The sequence below is a fragment of the Paroedura picta genome, chromosome 15 (assembly GCF_049243985.1).
Source record: "Paroedura picta isolate Pp20150507F chromosome 15, Ppicta_v3.0, whole genome shotgun sequence".
Taxonomy (NCBI): Eukaryota; Metazoa; Chordata; class Lepidosauria; order Squamata; family Gekkonidae; genus Paroedura; species Paroedura picta.
Genome location: NC_135383.1, coordinates 13,032,189 through 13,057,370, shown reverse-complemented (window position 1 = coordinate 13,057,370; position 25,182 = coordinate 13,032,189). Strand labels below are relative to the sequence as shown.

Below are 25,182 nucleotides of genomic sequence, written 5' to 3'. Positions count from 1 at the left end.
GAAGGTTTTTGATGCAGGTAGACTTGGCTGAACTTTTGTAACTTGAAAGGGTTCTTAATAGTGACCCAGAATACCTACAGGAATTCAGGAAATGAGATCCAGATGGAGAAGGGTATAAAAACGAAATGGATTAGATGCAAATGTAGTTAAACATGGTCTGACAACTTTAATTGTAGCTTGAGCTCCCTTTTTGCCTGTGCGTGTTGTAATTGCTCTGAATGGAAAAGTTTGCACATCCTGTGAGAATTATCTCAAAATGTTTTGTTTGCTACTGCAGAGGTACTTCTAGAAATAGGCTTCTAGAAATGTTTGTGGTGGTGGGGAAAAAGGCACGAAGTGTTGTTTATCGATGACAAGGGGTCATCCCCCCCCCCCCCAAAAGGGTATGCAAATGAAATGCTGGAATAGAAAAGAATGCCGCCAAATGCCAGCTTGATAAACTGTTTTTGTTCTTGCTTCGTAAAAATAGCTCGACTTAATTCCTGTGCCTACTGTAAAAACTTGGCTTTGGCACATTTGTGTAAACTTCAATCTTGTTTTTGTCAAACTAAATGTGACCCTGTTTTCGGGAGGGCTAGCTTTCTCGTTGAAGCCTTCTGGCGGTACTGGCTGGGAGTTCTGCTTCATTATTAAATTGTATATAGAAAATGGTTGCTGCCTCTCTGTCTTCACGGTTTTGCCTATCCAGGCTGTGCGTTAATTGGGTGTCTTGCTGCGAAGATGGTATGCGACTGTTCTTCTACCTATAGAGAAGTCAAAGAGTCATAGAACACAGTGCAGTACAGTCGTGATCGCTGCCTCCTGCACATGGCAGTGCTTATACAGAACCGTCCACACATCTGGAGTGGCTGTCGGTTCCCCAGAATACTCCAAGTGCTCTATCTGCGCTTCCAGGCCTTTCTTTGCCTGCCGCTGCCATCATGGCAAGTGACCATTGCCTGAGAAGTCCAGAAAGGGAAGAGGAAATCAGTGGCGTGAGTGCTTTTCTTTCCTCTGGCACAGCTGTTTTCCCTTGCTCCCTCTTGCCCTTCCTTTCCCCACTAAAACTTCCCGGGACCCCATCCTTTAATGCTCAAGCAGAAATGGGATAACGGTGGTGCGTTTCTTCCAGGCAAAGGGACAACTATAATGGATGTTTCTCCAGTGCAGGAAATTGGAACTTGTAGTCACTATTGACGTTTATGTTTTGTGCTTTATTTATTTATCTACTTCATGCTTTATTTTTACCCCGTTTTTCTCCCTCCTCTCTTTTGTTTCATGCTCACAACAACCCTGGGGGCTAGGTTAGGCAGTGTGTGTGTATGTGTGTGATTAGCCCAAAGTCCACCAGCAAGCTCCCGTGGCAGCGTGCAGATTTGAACCTGAGCCTCTCTGATCCTAGTACAGCACCATCACCCCAGCACGCTGGTGGGGCTTCAGTTTGCAATGCCTTCCTGGGGCTGCCTCCATTTGAAATAAACATTTTGATTTCAATTAAATGACTTGAGTGCTCAAGACCCGTGACTCGGTCTTCTGGTTTTCTTATACAGGCTGGGAGGATTTGTGGGGGGCGGGGAACATAGTTGGAATTGGATATTGGGTTGTGTATGTATGTTGGGCTGGTCTAGATCACAGCTTCTCTTCAGCCGGAGGTCTCTTACACTTGCGGTGAGCATGACATAAGGTTGGACTTGTCTGCAGTCCAGTGCTGCCGCCTTCCACATTTTGCCTATCTTCTTTGTGGAGGATCGGATAATTTACAGACGTCCACTTTTGCTTTGTCAGGTGGAAATTTTCTTAAGGCTCTTAACTGTGAAACTATATCATAGAATCTTCGAGTTGGAAGGGGCCATACAGGCCATCTAGTCCAACCTCCTGCTCAACGCAGGATCAGCCCAAAGCATCCAAGGACAATGTGTATCCAACCTTTGCTTGAAGACTGCCAGTGAGGGGGAGCTCACTACCTCCTTGGGCAGCCTATTCTACTGCTGAACACAACTGATAAGTTGTGAGCCACTTATTCCCCCCACCCCACCCCATTGTTATCCTCTGGGAGACCCCAGAAGAACTTCAGGCGAAACTTTTCTGCTGCTCGGAGATAAGAGAAGGGCTTGCAGACTGCTTGCTACTAACTGCCCTTTTGGATACCTGACAGCCAGCGCCAGGTTTGCTGCTCCTTGGCTTCTCTTGCATCGTAATATACAGCTCCAGGCTGCTCAGGCCTACACTCGAGATTGTATCAGTGTGAATTTTTAAAAAGCCAAGAACATCGTGTGGGACTGACACATCCTTATTTACTCACCTTTTCACAAGCTTATCATTGCAATGGGAGTTAAGCCTGGGCAGGGCTTTCGAAATGGCAGAGGCTTGTTCGCGAGGCAGCCGTTCCAGACCAGAAGCTTGCCGGTGTTTTTGGAGTGCTGCTGGATGCTTGAACGAGAATCGAGGTCTTCAGGGTCCAGCACCAGGGCCTTTGGCCAACATCGAGTACTTGAGAAGCAAGCAACAAACCTTCAGTGGTTGCTTCTCCTTGGAGATCTCTTAGGCTTTGTTATCTGGGCAGGCTTGTGTGGTCTGTGGTCCACCAAATTAGCTGTGGGTCCACATTTAGGCCTACCCGGTGCTTCACGAGGGGCCACGGTGCCGTTCTGAGCACCTGGATGCCCAGAAATGAGAGGTATATCAAATCGCTTGCGAGCAGCTGTGCGTGGTTGGTAGGCTGCTCTTGGATTGGTGGTCACGGGCTCTTAGTCCAGGCTATGGACATCTGAAAGACCTGATTTGCTTTGAGTGCAGTCTTTCCATCCCTGCTCCTTGCCCTTCCTTGTAGCATGGTCTCCTGGATATTGACAAAAGCTTTAGAACCTTGCCTTAGAAACTGACCATGATGGATTAATCCTATGGCCTTCATTTGTCACGTCACGTAAAACCCTCCAGGGTTGCATCCTGACAGTCATCTACCCTTCTTTTTTTTTGCAGTTATTTAATGTATGTGCTGAAGCCTAACTTGTGCATACTTTTTGTTGAGGCTAGCGCGTGTCACACAAGCTCTAGACCACCCCCTAAAACAGGCTTGGGGCTCTTAGGCTCTTAGACTTGGGAATACAACTTTGGAGTATCTTCCCTTCAGTCTGCCATTAGTCCTTGCATATACTATTTATTCAGTTCATTTGTGTACCTCCCTCTCCTCAGTGACTTTCCACAGGAGCTTACATCATCCCCCTCACACACTGCCATTTAACTCTCAAAAGAACCCTGCAGGGTAAAGGTAAAGGTGTATCCCCTGTGCAAGCACCGAGTCATGTCTGACCCTTGGGGTGACGCCATCTAGTGTTTTCATGGCAGACTCAATACAAGGTGGTTTGCCATTCCCTTCCCCAATCATTACCATTTTACCCCCCAGCAAGCTGGGTACTCATTTTACCGACCTCTGAAGGATGGAATGCTGAGTCAACCTTGAGTCGGCTGCTGGGATTGAACTCCCAGCCTCATGGTCAGAGCTTCAGACGCCATATCGGCTGCCTTACCACCCTGCGCCACACGAGGCTCATCCCTGTGGGGTAGATTAGGCTAACAGAGTGCAAGTGGCCAAGGTTACCCACCAAGCTTCTGTTGCATGAGTGGGAATATGAACCTGAGTGTCCAGTCTGACCCTCTTCACCACTACACACGTATAATAGACTGCCCTGGAGATACGTCCTGTTGTTTATACTTTTATGCTGTGCTTGTTCACTTAGAAGTAATCCAGCTGAGTTTAGTGGGTCAATGAGAATTAGTCCCATGGAAGTGTGCATACAATGGCACTCTTAGTATCTGAATTGGGTCCTTGACTCCAAATTGAACCATCTGTGAAGTTGTCTGCTGAACAAAAGAATATAAACCCATCCACTGTGTGCAGAGCACAAGAGTATCCATGGCTTCATAGCTCTTCTGTGTTTCAGCATCCCTGAAAGGTAAGCTAGAGTCTGTCCAAGGCCTGTCCCAGGAACTTGACAGCTGAAGGAGGATCTTCTCCAGGGTCTCCTCAACTTGAAGGCAAACCTTCAGCACAGTTTGCTTTTCCTGGAGTTTAATCTGCCTTGCCTGCTTGCTCTGAGTAAAACTCTTTAAGTGCCACTTTTTATGCCAAATTCACTCATTTTATTTTTATCCCGAGGATAGGAGTTGCTAAACATCATCACAGGATGAGTAAGTTAGTTGCCGCTTTGCTTGGTTTGTCTTTATAACCTTGAATTCATGGAGCTGGAGAAGAGATTGTGCAATTCTGTCTCTCTCTCTCTCTCTCTCTCTGTCTCTGTCTCTCCCTGTCTCTGTCTCTCTCTGTCTCTCTCTCTCTTTCGTGTGGTGCTATCTTCCAACTAGCTGCTCAGAAGGAACAGTATTTAGTGCGGTCAACACTCTTTATCATTCCACAGTAATAAAATCAGAGGACTCTACTAAAGAGAATACTTCTAGCGTTCCATAACAGAAGAAGCTGGCGGAATGAGCTTTTTTGGGGGAACGTGCCTGTCTGTAAGGTACAGATTTAGAGCTGGAGGCGGTCCTTTCCTTCGAGAAACGAGAGCCGATCTCTTGAGCGAGTGGTCGGCCCCGCTGTAGGACAATGCCACTTTCTAAATTAGGTATTGAACGCTGCTGACAACGGCAACCGGTTGCCAAATCATGTTTAATCACAGTCGAAGGGGGTAGTCATTGGATTAATAATAAACTTGGTCGTGTGGGCAGAACCCCGGAGGCACGCAAATGCCATGGTGATGAGCTGGGCTTTTAAATACCTAAGCGGACAGATAGAAGTGCCGTGGCCGTGGCATCAAAGCTTTTGGTGTCACTGCTGCGAGACCCTGATTGCCTGTCATGCCAGGCCGGTGGAATGAATCTGCCAGTGAAAACGTCTGGCCTTCCGCCTGCTTCTCTGCCTGTATGAGTGTGTTTAAATGGTGTGTGTGTAGCATAACGTATATAAATACTTGTTCTCCCATGTTCCTCCAGAATACTTAGGTTCTCTTTATGCTGGTGCTGGTACATAAGAGGATCCGTCTCATCCAGGTTGAACCATGTAAATGCACCTTTATGTCCAACCCTCTCCCTCCCCATCTCTGTTCTGTTGCTACAGGGTTCGGATTCTTGCTTCCACATGGCTGGCATAATGCTTAACTTTACCCAGCAGCCTTTGCTTCTGGGGAGATCATTTTAGGAAGCCTCTATTGATGGCTGCCAGCCATTTTTTAATTTGGCCTGCGGCTTGAATTGCTGCTACTGTAGGTGACAACAAGGGGGAAGAGGAAACTCACTGAGTTAGCGGTAGGGTGGCTTCTCTGAAAACTTTGGGCAGCCTGAACGTCTGAAGCTGCCTTGCCCTGTCCAACCGCTGAATTGATTTCCAGCAGGCACCTGTAAGGTCTCAGGCAGTGGAGATTTTCAAGTTGCAGTGAACTGACACAACTGGAGACCCCCTGCATGTAAAGCCTACCCTCCATAACTGTGCTTTTGACCCCCACCCCTTCTTCGAACATTCTGGCGTGAAGACAGGGGAAATTATCTCCTCTGCTGGCTTTGAAATTCACCCTCGTTCTCTCGCACTCCCACACATGGTAAAAATAGAGTTAAAAAGAACTATGGAAAACTTCTCAATTTGCAGATTACTTGAGTGTTCCCAGCATCTAATTGGAAACAGGTGGGATCCTTCACATCTTGTCTGAATAAGATCATTTTGAAATATTATATTATTATTAATATCTTCACCCGCAAGTTAAACGGCTCTGAGAGTAATCTGCTGAAAGGCAGGAACATAAATATTGTAAGTAAATAAAAGCCTGTGTGTGTGTGTGTGTGTGTGTGTGTAAGAGTAACGTTCTGAACAAGAAATTTCTGCATTGGGGCTTTGCTTCTCCTGGAATAACAGGAGTGATCATGGGCAGGAGGTGCCCCGGAATTTCTGATTCTTCCTTCAATGCAGTGAAGGTATCTGTCACAACAGCAGCAGATGGTGGCAGTGGTAAGAAAAACATGGCATGTTTTGATATATTTTTGCTGGAATTTTTTTGTGGGAGCTCTGCCTGGAACTGGATATAATAGTACTTGGTTAGTTTATATCCTTAACACTATTTCGCTCCCTTATATATTTGGGAAACAGCCTCCTGGGAGGAGACTGTCCAGGGCCCTGTCCGTCCAGGTCCACCCTGATTGGTCCTCCCCCTCCAGCTCCCGCCCGCCTTCCTTGCCTGCTAGAAGTCTTGTGGGAGGGAGCTGGGGGGGGGGAGGTTTGCAGCCTCCCTGCAGGCCGCAAAGCCCTTTTGCCACCGGCAGCGGTGTGGCTTTAGCCTGCTTTGAGGGCCAAAAGGATCCACGGCCACCCTCTCACGACCTCCTGCCTACCTCCCCTTTCAAAGCCCATTTTTAAAATGGGCTTTGATACTAGTATATATATTTTATATAATGCCTTAACTTGAATGTTCAGAGTGCTCTATGCCGCTTACTACACTAATCTTTACAGCAACCCTGTGTTAATTTGGTTCTCTCTCAAAACTGTTTATACTACACTTTCCCACCCTGTACGGATTCCTGAGCGGGTTGCAGCAAGATCCAACTCCGGCACCCAGCAAACAATTACTTCTTTCCAAAATTACAATGAAGACAATTCCCAGCATCTCAAAAGTGCAACTCCAGCAATAAAACCTTTCTTCAGATGCCACAGAAGTGACATCTGCACATGCAATGCTTCTCGCATAGGACCCTCTCGCATAAGACTGTCTTTCCCCTAAGGAAAACCATGGCTTGTGTTGGTGGGAAGATGGGAGGGGTGCTTACTGAGACAGCGAAGAATGGCTTGCCCAAGGCCATCTAACAAATCCCCAGCTGAAGTTACATTTGAAGCATCTAGTACAGGGGTAGTCAAACTGCAGCCCTCCAGATGTCCATGGACTACAATTCCCAGGAGCCTTCGCTGGCAGGGGCTCCTGGGAATTGTAGTCCATGGACATCTGGAGGGCCGCAGTTTGACTACCCCTCATCTAGTAACTCCCTAGCTTTTCAAGCACCCGTGCACATTACGGTTGTTGCAGGAAGCCCCAGTGGCTTAGTTATTTCCTGCGCCAAGCACATTTGTATATTTATACCCTGCATTTCTCCCCAGAGGGGACTGAAAGTAGTGACGTTATCCTCACAACAACCCAGAGAGGTAGGCTAGGTTGAGAGTGTGACTGCCCCAAGGTCATGGCTCTCCCTGTGCCTAGTCCACTACTATAGCGATCCCCAACCTGTGGGCTGCGGACCACATGTGGTCCATCGACTAATTGGAGGTGGGCCCCGAAGGACACCTTCTCCCCCCCCCCCCGGCCCTTTACTTCATCCCCCCCCCCCCCGGCCCTTTACAACACACTTCGGGTGTCATTGTCTGCCATCACTCCCAGATGGGACTATCTCGTTGCAGAGAAACAAGCTCAGGGTTCCCATTGATTTGTCATTGTCATGAGTTAAAATTTCCATGAAAATAAAATGTTCCTTATGTTTATTGTTGTGGCGTGTCTGTATCTTATTTTGAAGGGATGTTTAAACATTACCATAGCGATCAGCGAGCGTTAGGGCAGTGGTTGAGAGTAGAGGAGTAAACTACCCCCCCCCCCCGGTCCTCAGTAAAATTGTCAAGCGTTGAGTGGTCCCCGGTGATAAAAAGGTTTGGGACCACTGCACTACTACACCTGACTGGCTGATGGGAGGATGTTGTGTGTCTGGAAAACCTAAGTGGGCCAGATTTTCCAGACACGGGTCTGTGTATGTTGGCAGATGTGTATATATGTGATAGCCACATGTTCCATGTTTACTGTAGACATCACTGGTGCAGCACTGCCTCTAAACATCATCATAATCTCTGGCGATTCCCATAGTCCATATATATTCTCCCGATGAGCTTGCTTTCTAAAACAAGATAATATGTCAGTGGTGAGCTGTTATTAGCAAGTCATGAGCCAAGTGCTTAATGGCCAGGACAGTGGAGTGGGAGTCTAAAAATCTTGGCCTTCGTTCGTAAAACTGTACCTGCCTCAGGTACTCTTGACAGGTTTGCTTTTTAGATCTTTTTTTGAAGCAAGGGCAACAGATTTTCTTCGTTGGTTTCAGAGTTGGTTGGAATGGGAATGGGCTGATAATCAGGGCAAAGAACCCTGGCAAAACATGAAAAGAGAGAGTTGGATTTGCGAAGAAATCTGAAGAGCTCTCCCTACCCTGCTGAGCCACAATGCTAGGAAAAGCCAGGCTACTTTACCTGTTCAGTGCGCCTTGGTGGGGAGGCTTGTGGCTTCCTGATAGGAACCTGCTTTGCATAATAAAACAGAGCTCGATTGGCACCTTAAAGATGAGCATAATTCTTTTCGAAATCAGCTTTGGTGGATCATAACCCTCTTCATCAGATAGATATGCCATGGAAAACTACTGGGGAATTAATATGAGGTGGGTAGGGGTGGGGTGGGGGGTCGTTTGGCACAATTAGCCTTTCATGCTTTGCTTGTCCAAGATCCTAGACCCACTTTTTTGGGGGGTCCTTTGCAAAGAAGTCAGGTTGAAGGTGATGGGAAACGCTTTTCTCTACCTGAGGCCCTGGAGAGCTGCCGCCAATCAAGAGGAAGCAATGAAAAGACCAGTGGCCTGACTTGGTACGTTCACCTACAAAGTCGTGAGTTGGTCAGACTGAGGTGGTTTAATCCAAGTCTCGTTATGAGAGTGACAGGGCTAAGTTAAAAATTGAACTTGGCTTTCCTTGGGCTGACTTTTGTCAGCTGCAGTGCTTTGCATTTCAGATGTCGCAGCAGAACATGGGAATTCCAGTGAAGTCGGAAGCTGAACGGGGATACGGTTGGGCACTGCAGCATTTTACATATGGCGTTCGATCCAAATACCATTTAAGTCCACATTGTTTATTAAGAATCAAAATTCAAGCTGTGGCTGACTCAGACAGTCTGGTGTGAAAATGCACCCTCGCCCCGTGGCACTTGCAGTTTCATCTTCTAAAGCAGGGGTGGCCAAACTGTGGCTCTTCAGATGTCTGTGGACTACAATTCCCATGACCCCCTGCCCTGATGCTGGCAGGGGCTCATGGGAATTGTAGTCCATGAACATCTGGAGCTCAGGGCTTTAAAGCAGGGGTAGTCAACCTGTGGTCCTCCAGATGTTTCATGGACTACAGGCTCTTCAGATGTCTGTAGACTACAATTCCCATGACCCCCTGCCCTGATGCTGGCAGGAGCTCATGGAAATTGTAGTCCATGAACATCTGGAGGACCACAGGTTGACTACCCCTGCTTTAAAGGATCTAAAGACTAAGCCAAAAAGATGAATATCTTCCATATAGCCTTCTAGCACCAGGTTCCACATCTGGCCTGTCTTTCTGTTTGGCCACCTCTGGTGCTTTAGAGGAAGTGTGGGAAGGAAGAATACCTTGGAGGGGAGAAAGGGCTTCTTTGTAACTTCTGCCAACAATTTCCACGTGGCTAACAAATTACTGTAAGGGGATGTTGCAAGCAAGTTGTTATCGTCATTGTTGACACTAAAGCATGAAAGCGGAGTTTACTGTTTGAGAGCGCGGCCGATCAGCCTGTGAAAAAGATTCTCCTATTCTTCCTCACCTGATTATTAATTCCGCGGGAATGTGTGTAATAACTAACGTTCGGAATAACTTCCAATGGGTCAAACCCATTGGACATTGGTTTAACCGGGGGTGGCCAATTTGTGGCTCTCCAGATGCCCACAGACTACAATTCCCATGAGCCCCTGCTAGCATGCTGTCCATCATAAGGATTCTGCGGCGTCAAAGCTGAAAACCTTTCTTGGGTGAATGAGGACAATAAATAAGTAGGAATTCCTCCTCCAAACTGTTAACGTTTAAAGTTAATCCCAGGGTGTCAAACTGTGGAGTCAGTCTGGTATGGAACGACAATAGTAACAAATTCATGGTATCAAAATGAAAGGTATGGGAAACAACCCCCCCCCCCCAAAGAAAAAAAAAGTATAGAAATAGGTTGTAGAATCCAGATCTGACAAATTTCTCATCCAAATTGTGGATGATCTGAAAAGCAAAGGTAAAGGTATCCCCTATGCAAGGAGTGGGTCATGTCTGACCCTTGGGGTGATGCCCTCTAGCGTTTTCATGGCAGACTCAATACGGGATGGTTTGCCATTCCCTTCCCCAATCTGAAAAGTAGTGGTGTTTAATTGCAGTTCATGTACCGCTATCAGTGTGCATGTTGGTCTCCAGAGCAGCATAAGCCAAAAATAAAGATTGGCCCCTGCAATGATAAACGTAACACCTAAATGCTTAGGTTATTTCACTTACGTGCTTTGGATAGAACAGTCAACAGTAATCTGTGCTAATTTTCTTCCAAACTGTGGTTTGTATCCCAGGCACAGAAGATAAAATGGTGGTTTTGCAGGCAGTCTATGACCTACTTCCTGTCTCCTCAGTTGCCTCCCACCAAGATCCCTGGATGCTATCTGGAGAAAGGCAGTGTTCCATCTGTATTTAAGGATTTGGGTGAAATGACAGAGCGTAGTTAGTCTAAACTCTGGATTACAAGTTGAAGGTTGTCATTGTAAGTGAACTATGACTCTGTCTGGCCTTGTTTATGATTAATTTGGGTGGATTGCATTGAGTCTGCTAAACATAAAAGGTAGGCTGCCTTAAAAGTGTGGCAGTAAAATAAAGGTTCATTATAACTGTAAGTATTAGGGATGCGTTTTAGGTATCTCAGACTTCTTAAGTCCTAACACTCTTATTTTGCTTTCTCTAGCCACCATTGCTACTCTGGAGTAGTTTGTGGTGCAATTCTAAATACACTACCCTGGAGAGTCAGCCTCACAGAATAGGCATGAGCCAGTGTGATGTATTAAAGAATGGTGGACTCTAATCTGGAGAACCATGTTTGTTTCTTCTTCTTCCAAATGAAGTCTGCTGGGTGACCTTGGGCCATCCAGTTCTCTTAGAACTCTCTCAGCTGTCTGTTGTGGGGAGAGGAAAGGAAGGTGGTTGTAGGCGACTTTGAGACTCCTTTGAGTGGAGTGGAAACCTACTTTATGGGGTAGATTCTAAGAAAACAGGCTAAGGGTGGTGATGTTAGACACTTAAATTTGGGTTTGAGGAGAATAAATGTTTTCAGCTGATAGTGGAGGGGGCTGCCTTGGGATAGATTTCAAGTGCAAGATGGCATTTATGAGGCATACGTGGTAAAAAGCTGTGTGTTGGCTTTACAAATGTTTTCCTTCACATGAGGGACTATCAGCGTTCTGTTGTGCGGTTTGTGTACATTGAAAATACACTAAAACACCACTGTGTCAATGGCAGATTCTTTTTTGTGTAGCTTTTGTGAAGGCAGCAATAGAGGCTCACCTGCTGGCTTCTGCATACTTAAGGTGCCCCCAGGGATACAGGTATAATTCAAAACATTAGTTCGTAAATATATAAAGCATCTCTTTCCCCTCCCCTATGGCCAGCTGAGGCTTGAGCATAGTCATTGTCCTTATGATGGTTTTTATGTTGAGAGCAGTGAAGTCACTTGGGAGAGGGGACAACTGGCCTGCTCAAGCCCATAAGTGCTTGAAGAGGAAATTTAGGTTGGGGGCAATTTCCCCGTCCTCTTTCTTCCTCCCTCACAATCTTTTGCAGACCCCACTTTCTGCAGGAATGTCTGCAGCTTTTTTTCGAGAAGACAGAACTAAGTCAGAGAAGGCTTTTCAGAACTTGTGTTATCTTTCGGTCAAAAGATGCTAGCATTCTGTTTCCAAATGTTATGCATCTTGGGAATCACACCCAGCGACTGAGAGCCTTTCCCCTCATTAAAAGTGAGAAAACCACTGAATTGCTTTAGAATATGGCCCAATTGCAATTCCTAGTATCAGACAAAGATGGTTTCTGCAGCCACATGTTTTAAGACATTAATGCCCCAAGTTTCATGTTTTTTGAACAGCTGTCGATGCCCCAGTAACATTACACTGTTTTAACACCTCCATTTACCACACTTTATGTCCATTCTCACTTGGGGAGTTGAACATTTCTTATACACGCACAACATGGCTTGCTAACAGGAGGGACTGACTGGATTTGGGACACCAGTCTGTTATCTCCCCCCACCCCAAACACTGTTTCATGCTAATGTTTTTTTGTTTGTTTGTTTTTTGCCTGCTTGTGAGGGTTGGTCCCTTGATGCATTGAAAAGATCCAGTCGACTGACTAGTCAAATAATAACCAAGAATATTTAAAGCTTTTAACTCTACTGGGACAGCTCCCCCCCTCCCCTCCTTGAATCATAAACAGGTTTTGATTCTTTTGCTGTCTAATCCCCTTTCAAATCCCCAGGCTTCCGAATCTTTTTCTAAACCAAATTAGTCGACCCTTGTTGTGAAACAATGAAACTGACTTTTAGAAACATTGTAATGAGTTGACTGTGGGCGGTCCTAAACCCTGAACTTTGGCACCACTTCCTGTTTCTGTTTGAAGCCCAGAGGAAAGCCTTTGTTGTGTTGCTGTTACCTCCTGTTACTGCTGCAGGGCTCTGTGTGTGTGTGTGTGTGTGGGGGGTAATTGGCCCAAGTTCCTGCTTTTATTCCTGCCTATATTAATAAAAACATCACCACCGTCCTGAATTAAAGATGCCCTGCCAGTTTCTAGGCCACATTCCTGACTTGGAGCAATACTTGAGAATGTTTGACTACAGTCCATTCCATTGATAGTATTTGGCTGATTAGTAGATGGTCATGTAAACTCTTGCCTCTGGTTTCCATAGGAAGAATCAATGACTAATTTACTTGAGATCTATGGGAGAGCATTTGACGCGCTTGAGCACTGAGATTTTAAGAGCGTTGCCACCTCCCAGGATAGTCCAGTGTGGATTTACTCCGGTTGGAGCCCATCGATTTCAGAATTGCACTTTTAGTTTGCAGTCTTTTGGTACTGTGTGGTTTGCAGTGTTGAAATGTTTCATTATCTTTAAGAACAGGAATAAAACTAAAGCAATTGTGTATTCTGTATATATTTATACACACACATACTTACACACACACCCTGAAATTCTAAAAAAAACATACATTATTGTCCAGAAAGAAGCCACTCATAATATTAAATGAAAGAATAGCAGTGGAAAGACTTAACAGATTTATTGTGGCACAGACCTTTGAGGACTGGAGCCTATCTGCATGAAGTAGGCTCTAGGCCATGAAACCTTTGGCCACGATGAATCTGTTAGTCTTTAAGATGCCACAAAGATTTTTTTTTTGGCTGATTTGTGTTTGTATTGTATGTAAAGATGTTCTTAGTTCAACAGAAGATTTGTCAGTTGGCTGGGCAATTGATGAATATCCTAACCATTTGTGATGAGCTTTCTGGCTATTGTGAACTTTGCAGAATAAAGTCTCCTGCTGTTCATCATGCTGTGTTTTGGTCAGAGGAATGGGACTTCGGGTTAGAGTGCCGATAGAAATATGGAACTCTTGGTTCCAGGAGAAGTACAGACAGTGCTTTAGTGAGTTCTGTAATTAGGAATAATGCTGACGTCAAGTTTCCATACCCTATTCCTTAATTGGCTTGAAATTAATCCGAGTCCAGTAACCTTTCTATAGAACATCCTCCTCCCCTCTGCTTCCACATAATGTATGAACTATTAAAGTAGGTAGGGTTTTGGGGTTTGTTTTTTGTTTTGCTTTTTAAAATACTAGACGACAATTGCAGGTTGGCTGAAGGAGCAGACAGACTGCTCAAAGCTTTTTTCTTCTTGGATTTTGGATTAAAATCTTCCAGAGCCACAATAGCAGCAGCAGCAGCCAGAAGGATCTTGTGCCTTCATGTCAGGCAGGCAGAAAACCACTTGAAGTCCATCACAGTTTACCCCTTCAAGGAGGACAGACTAATGGCGAGACACTAAACAAAATACTAATTGAAACAGGGGGCAAAAAGAAGGTCCTCCCCAGAAACATCAAAAGAGGATACTGCAGATTCTCTTAAAAGTATTCCTTGCCCAGGTTCTGCCTAGACGACAGGCGAAGATCTTGGTCCCAGTCCAGACAGATGTTTAGTAGAGGAGGTCTTTTCTCCAGATACCAAAGACCAGGAAATAACAGACAGGGGAGGTCAAACCGGGAGAACAAACCATCCAAGGTGTGACTCACAGGAGGTGCTGATGGGAGGCTGTCTTCAGTTATTCAAAGAACTATGGAACAACTCTCAGATGGATTTGTGGGCAACCAAAGTTGTCTCACTCTACAAAATCCACAAAAATGTCATAGAACTCTGCAATCTTGCAAATTCAAGCTATAGAGCCAGTGCTGGAAAAAGAAAAAGAAAAAGGTCAGGGTGTCTGTTCCATCTTTTTTACCATCCCGAAGAATAATGGGGACTGGCAAGCAATATTGAACCTGAAATTCATCAGCAAGTTCATTCGTCTACAGCAATTCAGGATGGAGACACTGTGATCAATCTCTGAGGCCCTGCAACTAGACAAATTTCTGACCTCACCAGACCAAACAGAAGCATAACTTGAGAATTTGCACCTACAATACAGAGCCCTACCCTTCGGATTGTCCACTGCCTGAGGGTGTTCTCGTAAATCTTGTGGCGATCCTGAGATCCAATGGTGGCCACCTACAGCTGTATGTCGATGATCTCCTCATATGATTAGGGTCCAGGCAACAAGCTACTCTGGACACACAGGAACTAGTCATTTTCAGAGTGTCAACTGCATGGCAAATTGGCAGAAGAGCTGTCTCACACCTTCACAAAGGTCTGAATGCTTCAGCGTGCAAATAGACATGGCCCCAAATCATTTTTTCCTCACGGACAAGAATGTCAAAAAGACTAAGGACATGGCAATAGCATTAATAAGTAGCAGATCATCTTCAATCAATCGTACAAGCTTCATCTGTCTATTTATTGTCAACATGGATGCTATTCAGTGCTGCAGAATGCACTTACAACAACTCCAACAGTTCCTCAGACTTTTTCAGTCTCAAATTGACAGGAATCAGGATGCATCGTTAAATGTTCCTCTAAAGGTTGAGCAAAGCCTTCTGTGGAGGACCAAGGTCAAAAACCTCAAACAAAGAAGATTTTGCTCAATCATCGAGGAACTTCAAATTTTCACAGATGCAAGCCTGTATGGTTGGGGCACGGTTGTGAGTAGGATGACAGTACAGCATCTATGATCCTCATTAGAGACTCCTCTTCCAATAAACTTATTGGAGCTTTGGGCAAATCAGTTGGCACTGCAACACTTCAAAAATCAAGTATCTTAGCCACACATCCTCATTCAAACCATTCTCATTCATATAGCAGCCAAAATATGCCTGAACAAGCAGGGTGGTTCCAGGGCCTTGTCACTATACAGAAAAGTGACCAATACATTGTTATGAGCTGAGACAAGTCTCCTGTCAATTTGGGCTGAGCTTATTGAGGGAATGCATAACGTACAAGCAGATTGGCTGAACTTGTCAAATCATCAGCTATTTCATGGTGGCTCACAACAGCTTGATAAGCATTCAATGCTTGATCAGATCTGGTAAGCTGTAGGAGCACATGGCCATTTAGGTGAACGTTGGGTGTCCTAGCATAGTACAGGCTGAGCTATCAGCCAAGAAATCCCTGGTTCAAATTGAACCTCTCCTATGAGTCTTCTAGGTGGTCTCTCTCCAATGTATGAGATCTCAGTATTATGGGGGTAATCATCCTGGATTACCAAATTGCAGGGCGATTGTAACAGTTATTGTGGAAATCTTATGTGCAGCACATTACACAATCCAAGTTGCTGTAAGAATCCAAAAAATCTTCTGGCTAGCACCTCCCCCCCCTGGCCCCCCTTTATGGTCTATAGGTAACATCATTTGAGTGCTAGTTCTGCACATCAAGGAACCAGCAGGAGTGAATAACGGTGCAAGAACTGCTTTGAGTGTCCATCTTTTCAGACGCGATTATAAGCGACTATTTATTATGCTCGTTTTTCATTGCATATGTGAGCAGGGCTTATTTTATGGCTGTATTAAACAAGCTGGTGCGATAGCCTGCATATCTCAAAAGAAAATTGCTTCTGTTGTGTTAGCGCGTTTACTCATAGCATTTATTTGCTTACAGAATTTTTTTTCCCCCCATGGCAAAATGGAGCGATACTTAAACATACGACAGTGCCTAACTCCCTCAGGCCTTTGGTCGCTAGCTCCTTTTGCCTGCTCTGACCTGTGATTTTTAACTGGAGAGGCCTGGGTGGACATGGTTGACCTTTGGACTGCAGAGATTTCTTCAGAATGGCCAAGTTGAATGGATCTGTGGAGGTTCTGAACAAATGCCTGCAAAAGGTAATGGGATTGATGAAGGCCAGTAGGTGGAGACTCACTGTGGACAAGATTCAGATCCTTTTGGTTTGTGACAAAACTGCTCAAGGACTGAGCAGTCGCTCTGCAGGGGGCTTCTCTTCACCAAAGGAGGAGATTTGTCTGCACAGGACGCTTCTCAATCCTGACCTGTAGTTCTAGGCTCAGATGTCCTTGGTGGCACATACAGCTGCTCCTTGAAAAGCATGATCTGGACACTATCATGCTTGCTCGGATCATGTCCAGGTCACAATACTGACATGTGCTTTATATCCCTTTGGAAACCTTCCAGAAACTCAACAGGGTCCAAAATGTGACAACCAGGATATTGTCCAGGTGGGTACTGGGACTGTCTGAGTGTGGGGGCCTTCTAGTGTCCCTTCTGGTCATACAATGGTCAAGGCTAAGGGTCAGCAAAATAGGTTTTTCTCACGGACATGCAGTGACCTTCTGCAAAACCACTTGTGGGCACAGTCCTTGGAGCTCTGTGGGGGAGCAGGGAGAATCAGAAACGGTTCCTATTCCTGCTGCGGGTCCCTGGCTGGACCGTGTGGGCAGTGGTTGTGCCCCCTTCCCGTGTTATCACTCCTGGCCGTTTCCTCAGAATCGTCATGATGCAAACCGATGCATCATGATGCAAACGGATGGTTTCCCTTTGCGTCAGCCGAGGATTGTGTCAGAGGTTGTTTTCTGTCTGGCCGTGGCCGTGGCCATCTCCCTAGGGCAACTTCCCTTACTTTGCTTTGGAAGATCCGTTTTTGCTAACTTCGGACGTTGACATTGAAAGTGACGTTGACATTGAAAGTAACCCTACAGCATAGTCATAATCATTTTAAGCCAGAATAGAACTGTTCTAATTAATAATGAAGGTTGTGGGTCCTTATGCAGTGCAGCTAGACATAGCAAGTTGACTAAGTGGTGCAAACTATGGTTTGATGATCAGAGGTGTTTTCTGTTTGTTCCTGCTCTTCTTAGAAATATGGAAGGAACCTCCAGGGTCATCTAGTCCAACCTCCTGAAAAATGCAGGAAATTCACAACTAACTGGCCACTCACAGTGACCCCGATTCCATGTCCAGATGATGCTCACATCCCCCCCCCCCAAACCAGAATCCATGGGCAGTCTGGCCTGGAGGAAATTCACCTCCCTACCCCAAAGTGGTGATTGGCATTTCCCTGGGGGCATGCACCAAAGGGCTACCAGAGCCAAGCTCAGACACAATCCCTTCTGGCCACCCACTCACAATCTGCCCAGGTTCACAAAATCAGGAGTTCCTCTTATCCTTTATAGTGCTGCGAATAAAATGGTCCATGTTGATGTTTTTGCCAAATCTAGCGGTCCCCAGCCACACCTCACAGACCCTCTTCCAGCCAAGGTTTAAAACTCTGGCTGCCAGAAATTTTCATTACGGATGCAGCACTGTTGAAATGCCCTGAAATGGGCACGGTGCGGGAATTCACAGGAAAAGTGAAAGGAGGCGATCGCGGCCTCTAGCAAATAGTTAAACTGTGATTTGTTGATTGAGCAATGTCTCCAGGGGACCCTAGTGAGAGGGGACCTAAATGGACGATTCCCTCTGCTACTTTTTCCATTGGCAATGTTAATTTGTATCATTCCGAATTGCTCTCAGCAAGTGATTGTAGCTGTTTTCTGTTGCTTCTCAACTGAGCATGGAGACAAATCCTTAAGGCGGGGGAGGGAAGAATCCGAGTCTTGGAGCTGTCTGAGAAGGGTTGACTCAATAGACCCCCATTCATCAGGAACAATCCGTTCTGGCTTCAAGGGAGGGAGAGATCAAAGATTGCTCCCCGTCTCTGCACTGAAAGTTACCCTAGCAGGTTCTTGTGTTTCAGGCACCTTCCTTTTTTTCCCCCACTGCCTTTGGGATTCAGAAGGATTATATCATCTTGGCAGAAGGCCAGGCCTAAGGCGAAACCTTTTTGACCAAGGGTTGCTCTCGCAATCTGCCAAACATTTGAAGGGAGGCAGCTTTGTCTTTGCAGGGGGTGGGGGGAGGAATTTGAAACCCTCTCGGAGTTTGCTGGGATCATTCCGGGTTCTGATTCGTGTGGGTTCCTTCACTGCTGTTTCGTGGCATGGCTTCATAATTGTGCCTGGCTTGGAGCCATGTAAATCGAACTAGGAAGCCTGGAGAAATTCTTATCAGCGTTGAGCAATATTGAGAACCTGTTCGATGCTAATTAACCAATACGGCCTGCGTGAACAATGGACTAGCGTTTCATGGGGGAGCAACTTTAATAGCCCGGACTAGACTGAGCTTAGCAGAGCTTGGAAACTCAGCAGAGTTGACCATGGTCCATGCTTGGATTGGAGACCACCAAGGAAGATGGGTTGCTGTGCAGAGGAAGGCAATTGCAAGCCATCCCTGCTCATCTCTTGCCTTGAAACCCCTTCTGTTTATCTCTTGCCATGGAAAACCCTACGGGGTGACCATAAGCCGGCTGGGACTTGATGGCACTTCCTACCACTATGGCTTGTTCTAGTATCAGGACTGTGCTCATGGTTTGAAATGGTGAGACAACGTGTCCGTCATGATGCCGGAGCAACTTTGGCAGTCTTTTGTTTCAGGGCACAGTGCGGACGGGATCATCTTGCTGTTCCGTCTTGCTTGGCAACGCTGGGTCTGAGTTCTGAAGTGCTCTGCTCATCAGAATCAGCCCCGATCTCAAGGGGAAAGGGTCTGGCAACTTTCGGAGAACTTGCGTAGCACAGTGGCTCTTAAGAGACCAACCAGGAAACTCAGAAGTCACGTCTGCCATGAGCTCATGAGGTTACGTTTTGCCAAGCTGCTGTCAGCTGCAGTCTTTCCTCATTGGCATGATGGGTGGGGGTGGAGATACAATATAACTGGATTGTCTGAAGAATATTTTATATTTAACAAATGAAATTGGGCTTGATATAGTTTTAGATAAGGCCTGGAGGATGGGGTTGCGATGGGTCGGACACGACTTTGTACCCAACAACAACAACAACAACAACATAGTTTTAGGAGACAGCTTGGTGTAGCGGTCAAGAGTGGTGACCTCTAATCTGGAGAATTGGGTGTGATTCCCCACTTCTTCACATGCAGCCATCTGGATGACCTTGGGCTAGTCGCGGTCCTATTAGAGCTGTTCTTTCAGCCTCCCCTACCTTCCAGGATGGCCTTGTGGCCAGAGGAAGGGAAGGTGATTGTTAGCCTCTTTCAGTAGTAAAACTCCTTTGGGTAGTAAAAAGCAGGGTATAAAACTCAACTCATCTTCTTCTCGTATCTGTTTTAGTAAGGGTTTAGTCCGGGTTGTGAGCTATCTTGACCAGAAATGAAGGCTGCTGCCTGAAGAATGAAATCTTGCTTAAGCCTATGAGATGTAATTAAATCCAAATGAATTTGCATATGAATAAAAGAGACACTGTGAAGGAAGAAACGCTTCTTCCTTGTGTGGGTTTCAATGGGATGTTCCTTCTCATGTGAAGTATAAAGAAAGCCTCTTCACAGGAGTTGCTTGCTGCTCATGGATTTTACTTATTGTGTTAAAAAATACTTGAAAATTGGTGCCTGATGTTGGGGGCGTTTTTTCCATTGGCTTTTTAAAAAAATTGCTTAATTGATACACTATTTAAATGCTGCGCACATAGGTAGGTAGGTCGGGTTTGTCTTTAAAGTAATGACCCAAAGGTAGGGTCAGTATTTATTTTTAGACAACCTGTCCTCGTTTTCTTTTGAAAATTAAAGCTGCAATGTTTCACCCACATATCAATCAAACAACTGAGAAATTTTATTATTTTAGAATGACTGGCTATTTTTATGTTAAAACATTTCTGCCTTGTTCCTCTGCCCTGTGTGGGACCCATAGGATGTCTTACTAGAATTTAAAACAGCATCAAATGATAAAACAAGCATAATAACAACAATAATAACAACCTTGCAATGGATGTGAAGTGGAAAGGCCGTATGCCTGTGTAGCAACCCAGGGAGACTTCAGCGAAGAAAGCAAATTGGTATTGGAAAGGGAAGATTCCTTGCCAGGGCTGTGGTTGGACAGTGGGCTGAAGCTCGGTCTGTGCTCGGGCTCCTTTGGCAGTTTCTGAACCAGATGTCCTTAGCAGTTTGTCCTGTAAGACGCGAAGCAATCAAATCATGCAGATTCTCTGTAAGTATAATAATTAGAGACCTGGGTAAGCTGTACAGAGCCGACAGGTGTTGCCTGGTCTATGGGCTTCTCTATGTACCTTAACTCCTGATTTCTGTGATGGAAGAAAAGGGGAAATATTAATAATTGAGAAATGTACTGGTAAGCAGCCGGTCCGGCCCCCTTACTGTAGTTTAAGTCCTTTGGGGTTTTGTCATAAAAGGGTTGGGCTGGTACTTTTACCCGAAGGAGTCTCAGAGCAGCTGACAATAACTTTCCCTTTCTCTCCCCACAAGCGATACCCTGTGAAGTAGGTGGGGCTGAGAGAGCTCTAAGAGAACTGTGACTGGCCCAGGGCCACCCAGCTGGCTGCATGTGGAGGAATGGGGGAATCAAGCCCAATTCACCAGATCAGAGGCCGCTGCTTTTAACCCCTACACCAGGCTGTGGTCTTGTAGCAGGCGGTCCCATGATATCACAGGCATGTGACAGGAGGAGCCAGAATGTCTGAACCTGGCTAGCATCTGTATGCACATTAGATGCAAGTTATTGCACAGAAAAGCAGAAAAGGGCAGTTCTGTAGGGGCTTACGACCCAGCAGATGGTGCGCCCATAGAGATTAGATAGTACTGAGCTAGATGGACCAGTGGTCTACCATAGGAGTCCTGCTGGGCAAGACCAGTGATCACTGTCCTGTTTCACAGTAGCCAGACATTTGATTTGGAGGGCCAGTCAAGAGGGTAGAAGGGTCAAGGATCAAGAGGGTAGAAGGGTCTGAAGTTGTTTTCTCAAGCTGGTACTCAGAATTTAGCTCTGGAGGTGCTCTTTAATCACCCTGGCTAGATATTCCTTCTGGGATAGCTTAGAGAAGGGCTACAGCTCAGGGAATTAGCAAGCAAATAGTTTTGAATTCAGTTTTGAGCATGTCCAGTTAACAGATGCTGGGGAAGACTTTTTTCATCCTGAGATCTTGGAGAGCTTCAGCCAGGCCAAGTAGGTAAGAGAAAGCTATAGATGGACCAGTGGCATGAGGCACCTTCATATGTTCAGCATTTCCCCACACCCATGGTCTCTTCTCCCCACCCACTACTCCGCCCCTCTGCTTCCTTAAACAAAAACAAGATCTTTTTTTAAGAGCAAAAAAAGCTGAGCCCATGTGTAAATGAGAAGAGGAGACTCCAGTGATTCCGTCTCTGATGTATGCGGTGGTTTGGCTCCGAGTTGGCAAAACATGGATGGAAGGGAAAGAGCAGAGACATCCGAAAGGCAGAGCACATTTATTCTCGAGACAGAGTCGGGGGAGCGAGCACAAAAGAGGAGACAGGAAAAGGTGAGATGAGAAAGGGGGAGGGAAGGGGGAGGAAAGATGCGGTAAAGAGAACATGCACGTCGAGGTTCCGACATGTTTCCCTGGCCGAGGTCCCATAGCTCCAAGGCCTTTGTCTGAGAGATTACGAAGGATACTTTTCTGGGGTTGTGTGTGGAGGAGCTGGGAGTTGCGTTTCTGGTTGCCGTTGCCTGTTGGCATTTAACGATGATAAGAGGCAAGTATTTTGAAACATTACATGCTGTACTGGCAGGCACACGTCCCCCTTAATTGTAACCCTCTGATTGCTCAGAGTCCAAGAGGCTTATGGGAATTGTTCCTGGGAGTTCTCAACCGTTCTCTCCCACCCACCCCTCGCAATCCCGTTTTGATCAGGAGAAAACTTGTTCCAAACCTGGGACATGGGCTGGGCTGGACTGCCTACTGGGAATGGGAATTCTTCCCCCCCCCCCCCCATTTTGTGTTCCAAATTTATGTAAGAGGTGTGGGTTTAGAATGTTTTATTCTTGTAGAGCAGTGGTTCTCAACCTTCCTAATGCCGTGACCCTTTAATACAGTTCCTCCTGTTGTGGTGACCCCCAACCATAAAATGATGCAAGGGTTCTTTCACGGAAATTAAACCGAAACTGAACAATGGCATGAAGATCCATTGTTCATGATTGTATATAAATTGTGTTCCCCCCCCCCCCGGGGTTTCTCAGTTCAGTTCTGCCTCTTGTCCCACCATGCCGATCTCGCTCTTTTCCGCTGCTCCAGACAGATGAACGCTCTATCCTGATCTACTCCACAAGGCTGTTGTGTGGATGGTGGCCCCCCCTGGCAAGCTGCTTGCCCTGCTGCGACCCCTGTGAAAGGGTCATTCGACCCCCAAAGAGGTCCCAACCCATAGGTTGAGAGCCAATGTTGTAGAGCAGGGATAGTCAACCTGTGGTCCTCCAGATGTCCATGGACTACAATTCCCATGAGCCCCTGCCAGCGTTTGCTGGCAGGGGCTCATGGGAATTGTAGTCCATGGACATCTGGAGGACCACAGGTTGACTACCCCTGTTGTAGAGGATTATACCAGTTCATCTTTTTCATTTTGATGGTTTCTGACCGTCTGAGAACCTTTAGTTATGGGGGGGGGGTAGTCTCCGCCCCCCCCCCCCAATAACATTGACACTCAAAGCAAGTGTAGCCTTTTAGGACTGAATTATGAAAACCGTGATGTGCATTTACCTGCGTGTTCAAAGTGTTTCACAAACATTCTCAGCCCTTCTTACAACATCTGCCCCGTAACGTTGGCCAATGTGATTGTTCCTTATTGGTGAATGCTTGTGAAAATGTACCTTATCCCAGGAAAGAAAGAAAAAAAACCCCAACAACTCCTATCTGACTGTTGTTCAGGGACGCACCGGAGTTTGCACAAATGGATCGTAGAGCTCGTAGATCTGTCTGCTGCGTTGTTGCCTCACGAGCAATTGAGCAACATTAATAAGATGTGCGGCGTTAACAGACATTAGCACACAGACAGGAATACATTATCTCCTGCCAAACCCCACTGTCTGGATTCTGTTTCTCTGGAAAGTAATGAAAGACACCTCGGAGTTTAGGGTAATTTACGCTGCAGATACCTGTGCAGATAAAATCTACAGGGAATATCTATCTATGCCGATCAACTATTGAGAATTGGGGGTGGGGGACATTGGCACTGTTTGTTCTCTTTTGCTGAGAACAGCATCTTAACAATTATTTGTATAAAGTTTTTTTTCCCTCCCCCTGATTAGTTTGAACCGTTTAAAGCATGGTAGGCGCATATGCCCCGCTCCCCAAAGTTCTTCTTTATTAATTTGTTGGGTGTGTTTTCCTTGAATGCCGTCTTTGTGCAGCGATTGTAAGCAGTTCTTAGAATTGCATCTTGTAGCTTTATCGAGGACAGAACCTTAGGGTTTTTTTTTTTAATTGAGCTTGTGTTTTAACTTGTATATTTATATACTTCATGTCCTACATAGCTCGAGGAAGCTCAGAATAGTATATAACTTCTGGTGAGAAGAGCAGCATTCATTCACATTCGAAATGCACCTTTGAGAGTCACGATCTATCAATGAAGCTCTTAAAACTGCCAAATGACTTTGAGATTTGAAGAGAAGAGCTGAGTTGAAAGTTTTACTCGGCCAGGAAAGATCTGGCCAGTCAACCAGGCGAGTGTGGGCCAGAGGCTTGTCCATTCTGGCCACCACCTGGTGGAATGAGCTCCCAAGAAGAGATCAGGGCCCTGATAGAACTAAAGCAGTTCCACAGGGCCTGCAAAAGGGAACTCCTCCACCAGGCATTTGGTTGAGGTTGACTCGGACCATCGCTTCCAATTGGCCCTCAGCCCCCCCCTCCTATTACAACCGCCACTAATCTGCCTAACCCACTGGGTCCCAATAAGAGTTGATCTGAGGCTCCTTTGCAATTCTATCATATTATTATTGCTGTTATCATGTTGGGGTTATTGTTGTTGTAGTGTTATTGCTGTTGTCACATGTGTTACCTCATGTTATCGGTATCTGTTTCCTGGTCCCTGTAAACTGCCCTGAGCCTTTGGGGGAGGGCGGTATATAAATATAAATAAATATACATAAATATACATGCAGTCTGAAAGCTCTGCCCATGAGGCTGGGAGTTCGATCCCAGCAGCCGGCTCAAGGTTGACTCAGCCTTCCATCCTTCCGAGGTCGGTAAAATGAGTACCCAGCTTGCTGGGGGGTAAACGGTAAAGACTGGGGAAGGGAATGGCAAACCACCCCGTATTCAGTCTGCCAAGAAAACGCTAGAGGGCATCACCCCAAGGGTCAGACATGACCCGGTGCTTGCACAGGGGATACCTTTACCTTTAGATTGGCTTTTAGGCAGAGGTTTTGACCCAGGTGATACCTTTACCTAAATATAAATAAATAAATATTTCTGAAGCATCGGCAGAAACAAAACCAGCAGGTTTGATGCTACTTCACCTTATGAAAATCAACAAGGTGACTGTTGTAAAGTAATCATGGAGCTTCTTATATACTCAAAACATTCTTTTGATTAGGGGATCATACCTGTACCCATAATTTTTGCATCGGAGTGTGGGCCAAGCTCCCAGCCGGTTCAATTTTTTTTTTAAGAATTCAGTTTTCATGTTAAGCGCATAATACAAAGATCAGTAGATACCTTGGCTCATTCCCTTTGGATTTGGTGCCAGACTGTAATTTTTTTTTTAAAACCTCTGTTAGACATGTTCTCTGGCTGATGTTATCAGATCTTAAACAAGCATGAAGATAACTCCGCATGCATGCACTTGCCATGCTGTATCCTGGGGGATCTCAGAAGCAAGCCTGCTGCCATCCAAACAGGGCATTTGGCAACTCATCTGGCTTTGGGAGCTTGGCCGCTTGCCCAACTGTAAGG

At 45.8% G+C, this 25,182-nt stretch overlaps 1 protein-coding gene across 11 annotated transcripts in view; it reads left to right on the top strand.

Moving 5' to 3' along the window:
- CUX1 (cut like homeobox 1) overlaps positions 1-25,182 on the top strand; it is a 282,235-nt gene that overhangs the window by 5,236 nt on the left and 251,817 nt on the right. The gene's annotated exons all lie outside the window — the stretch shown is intronic.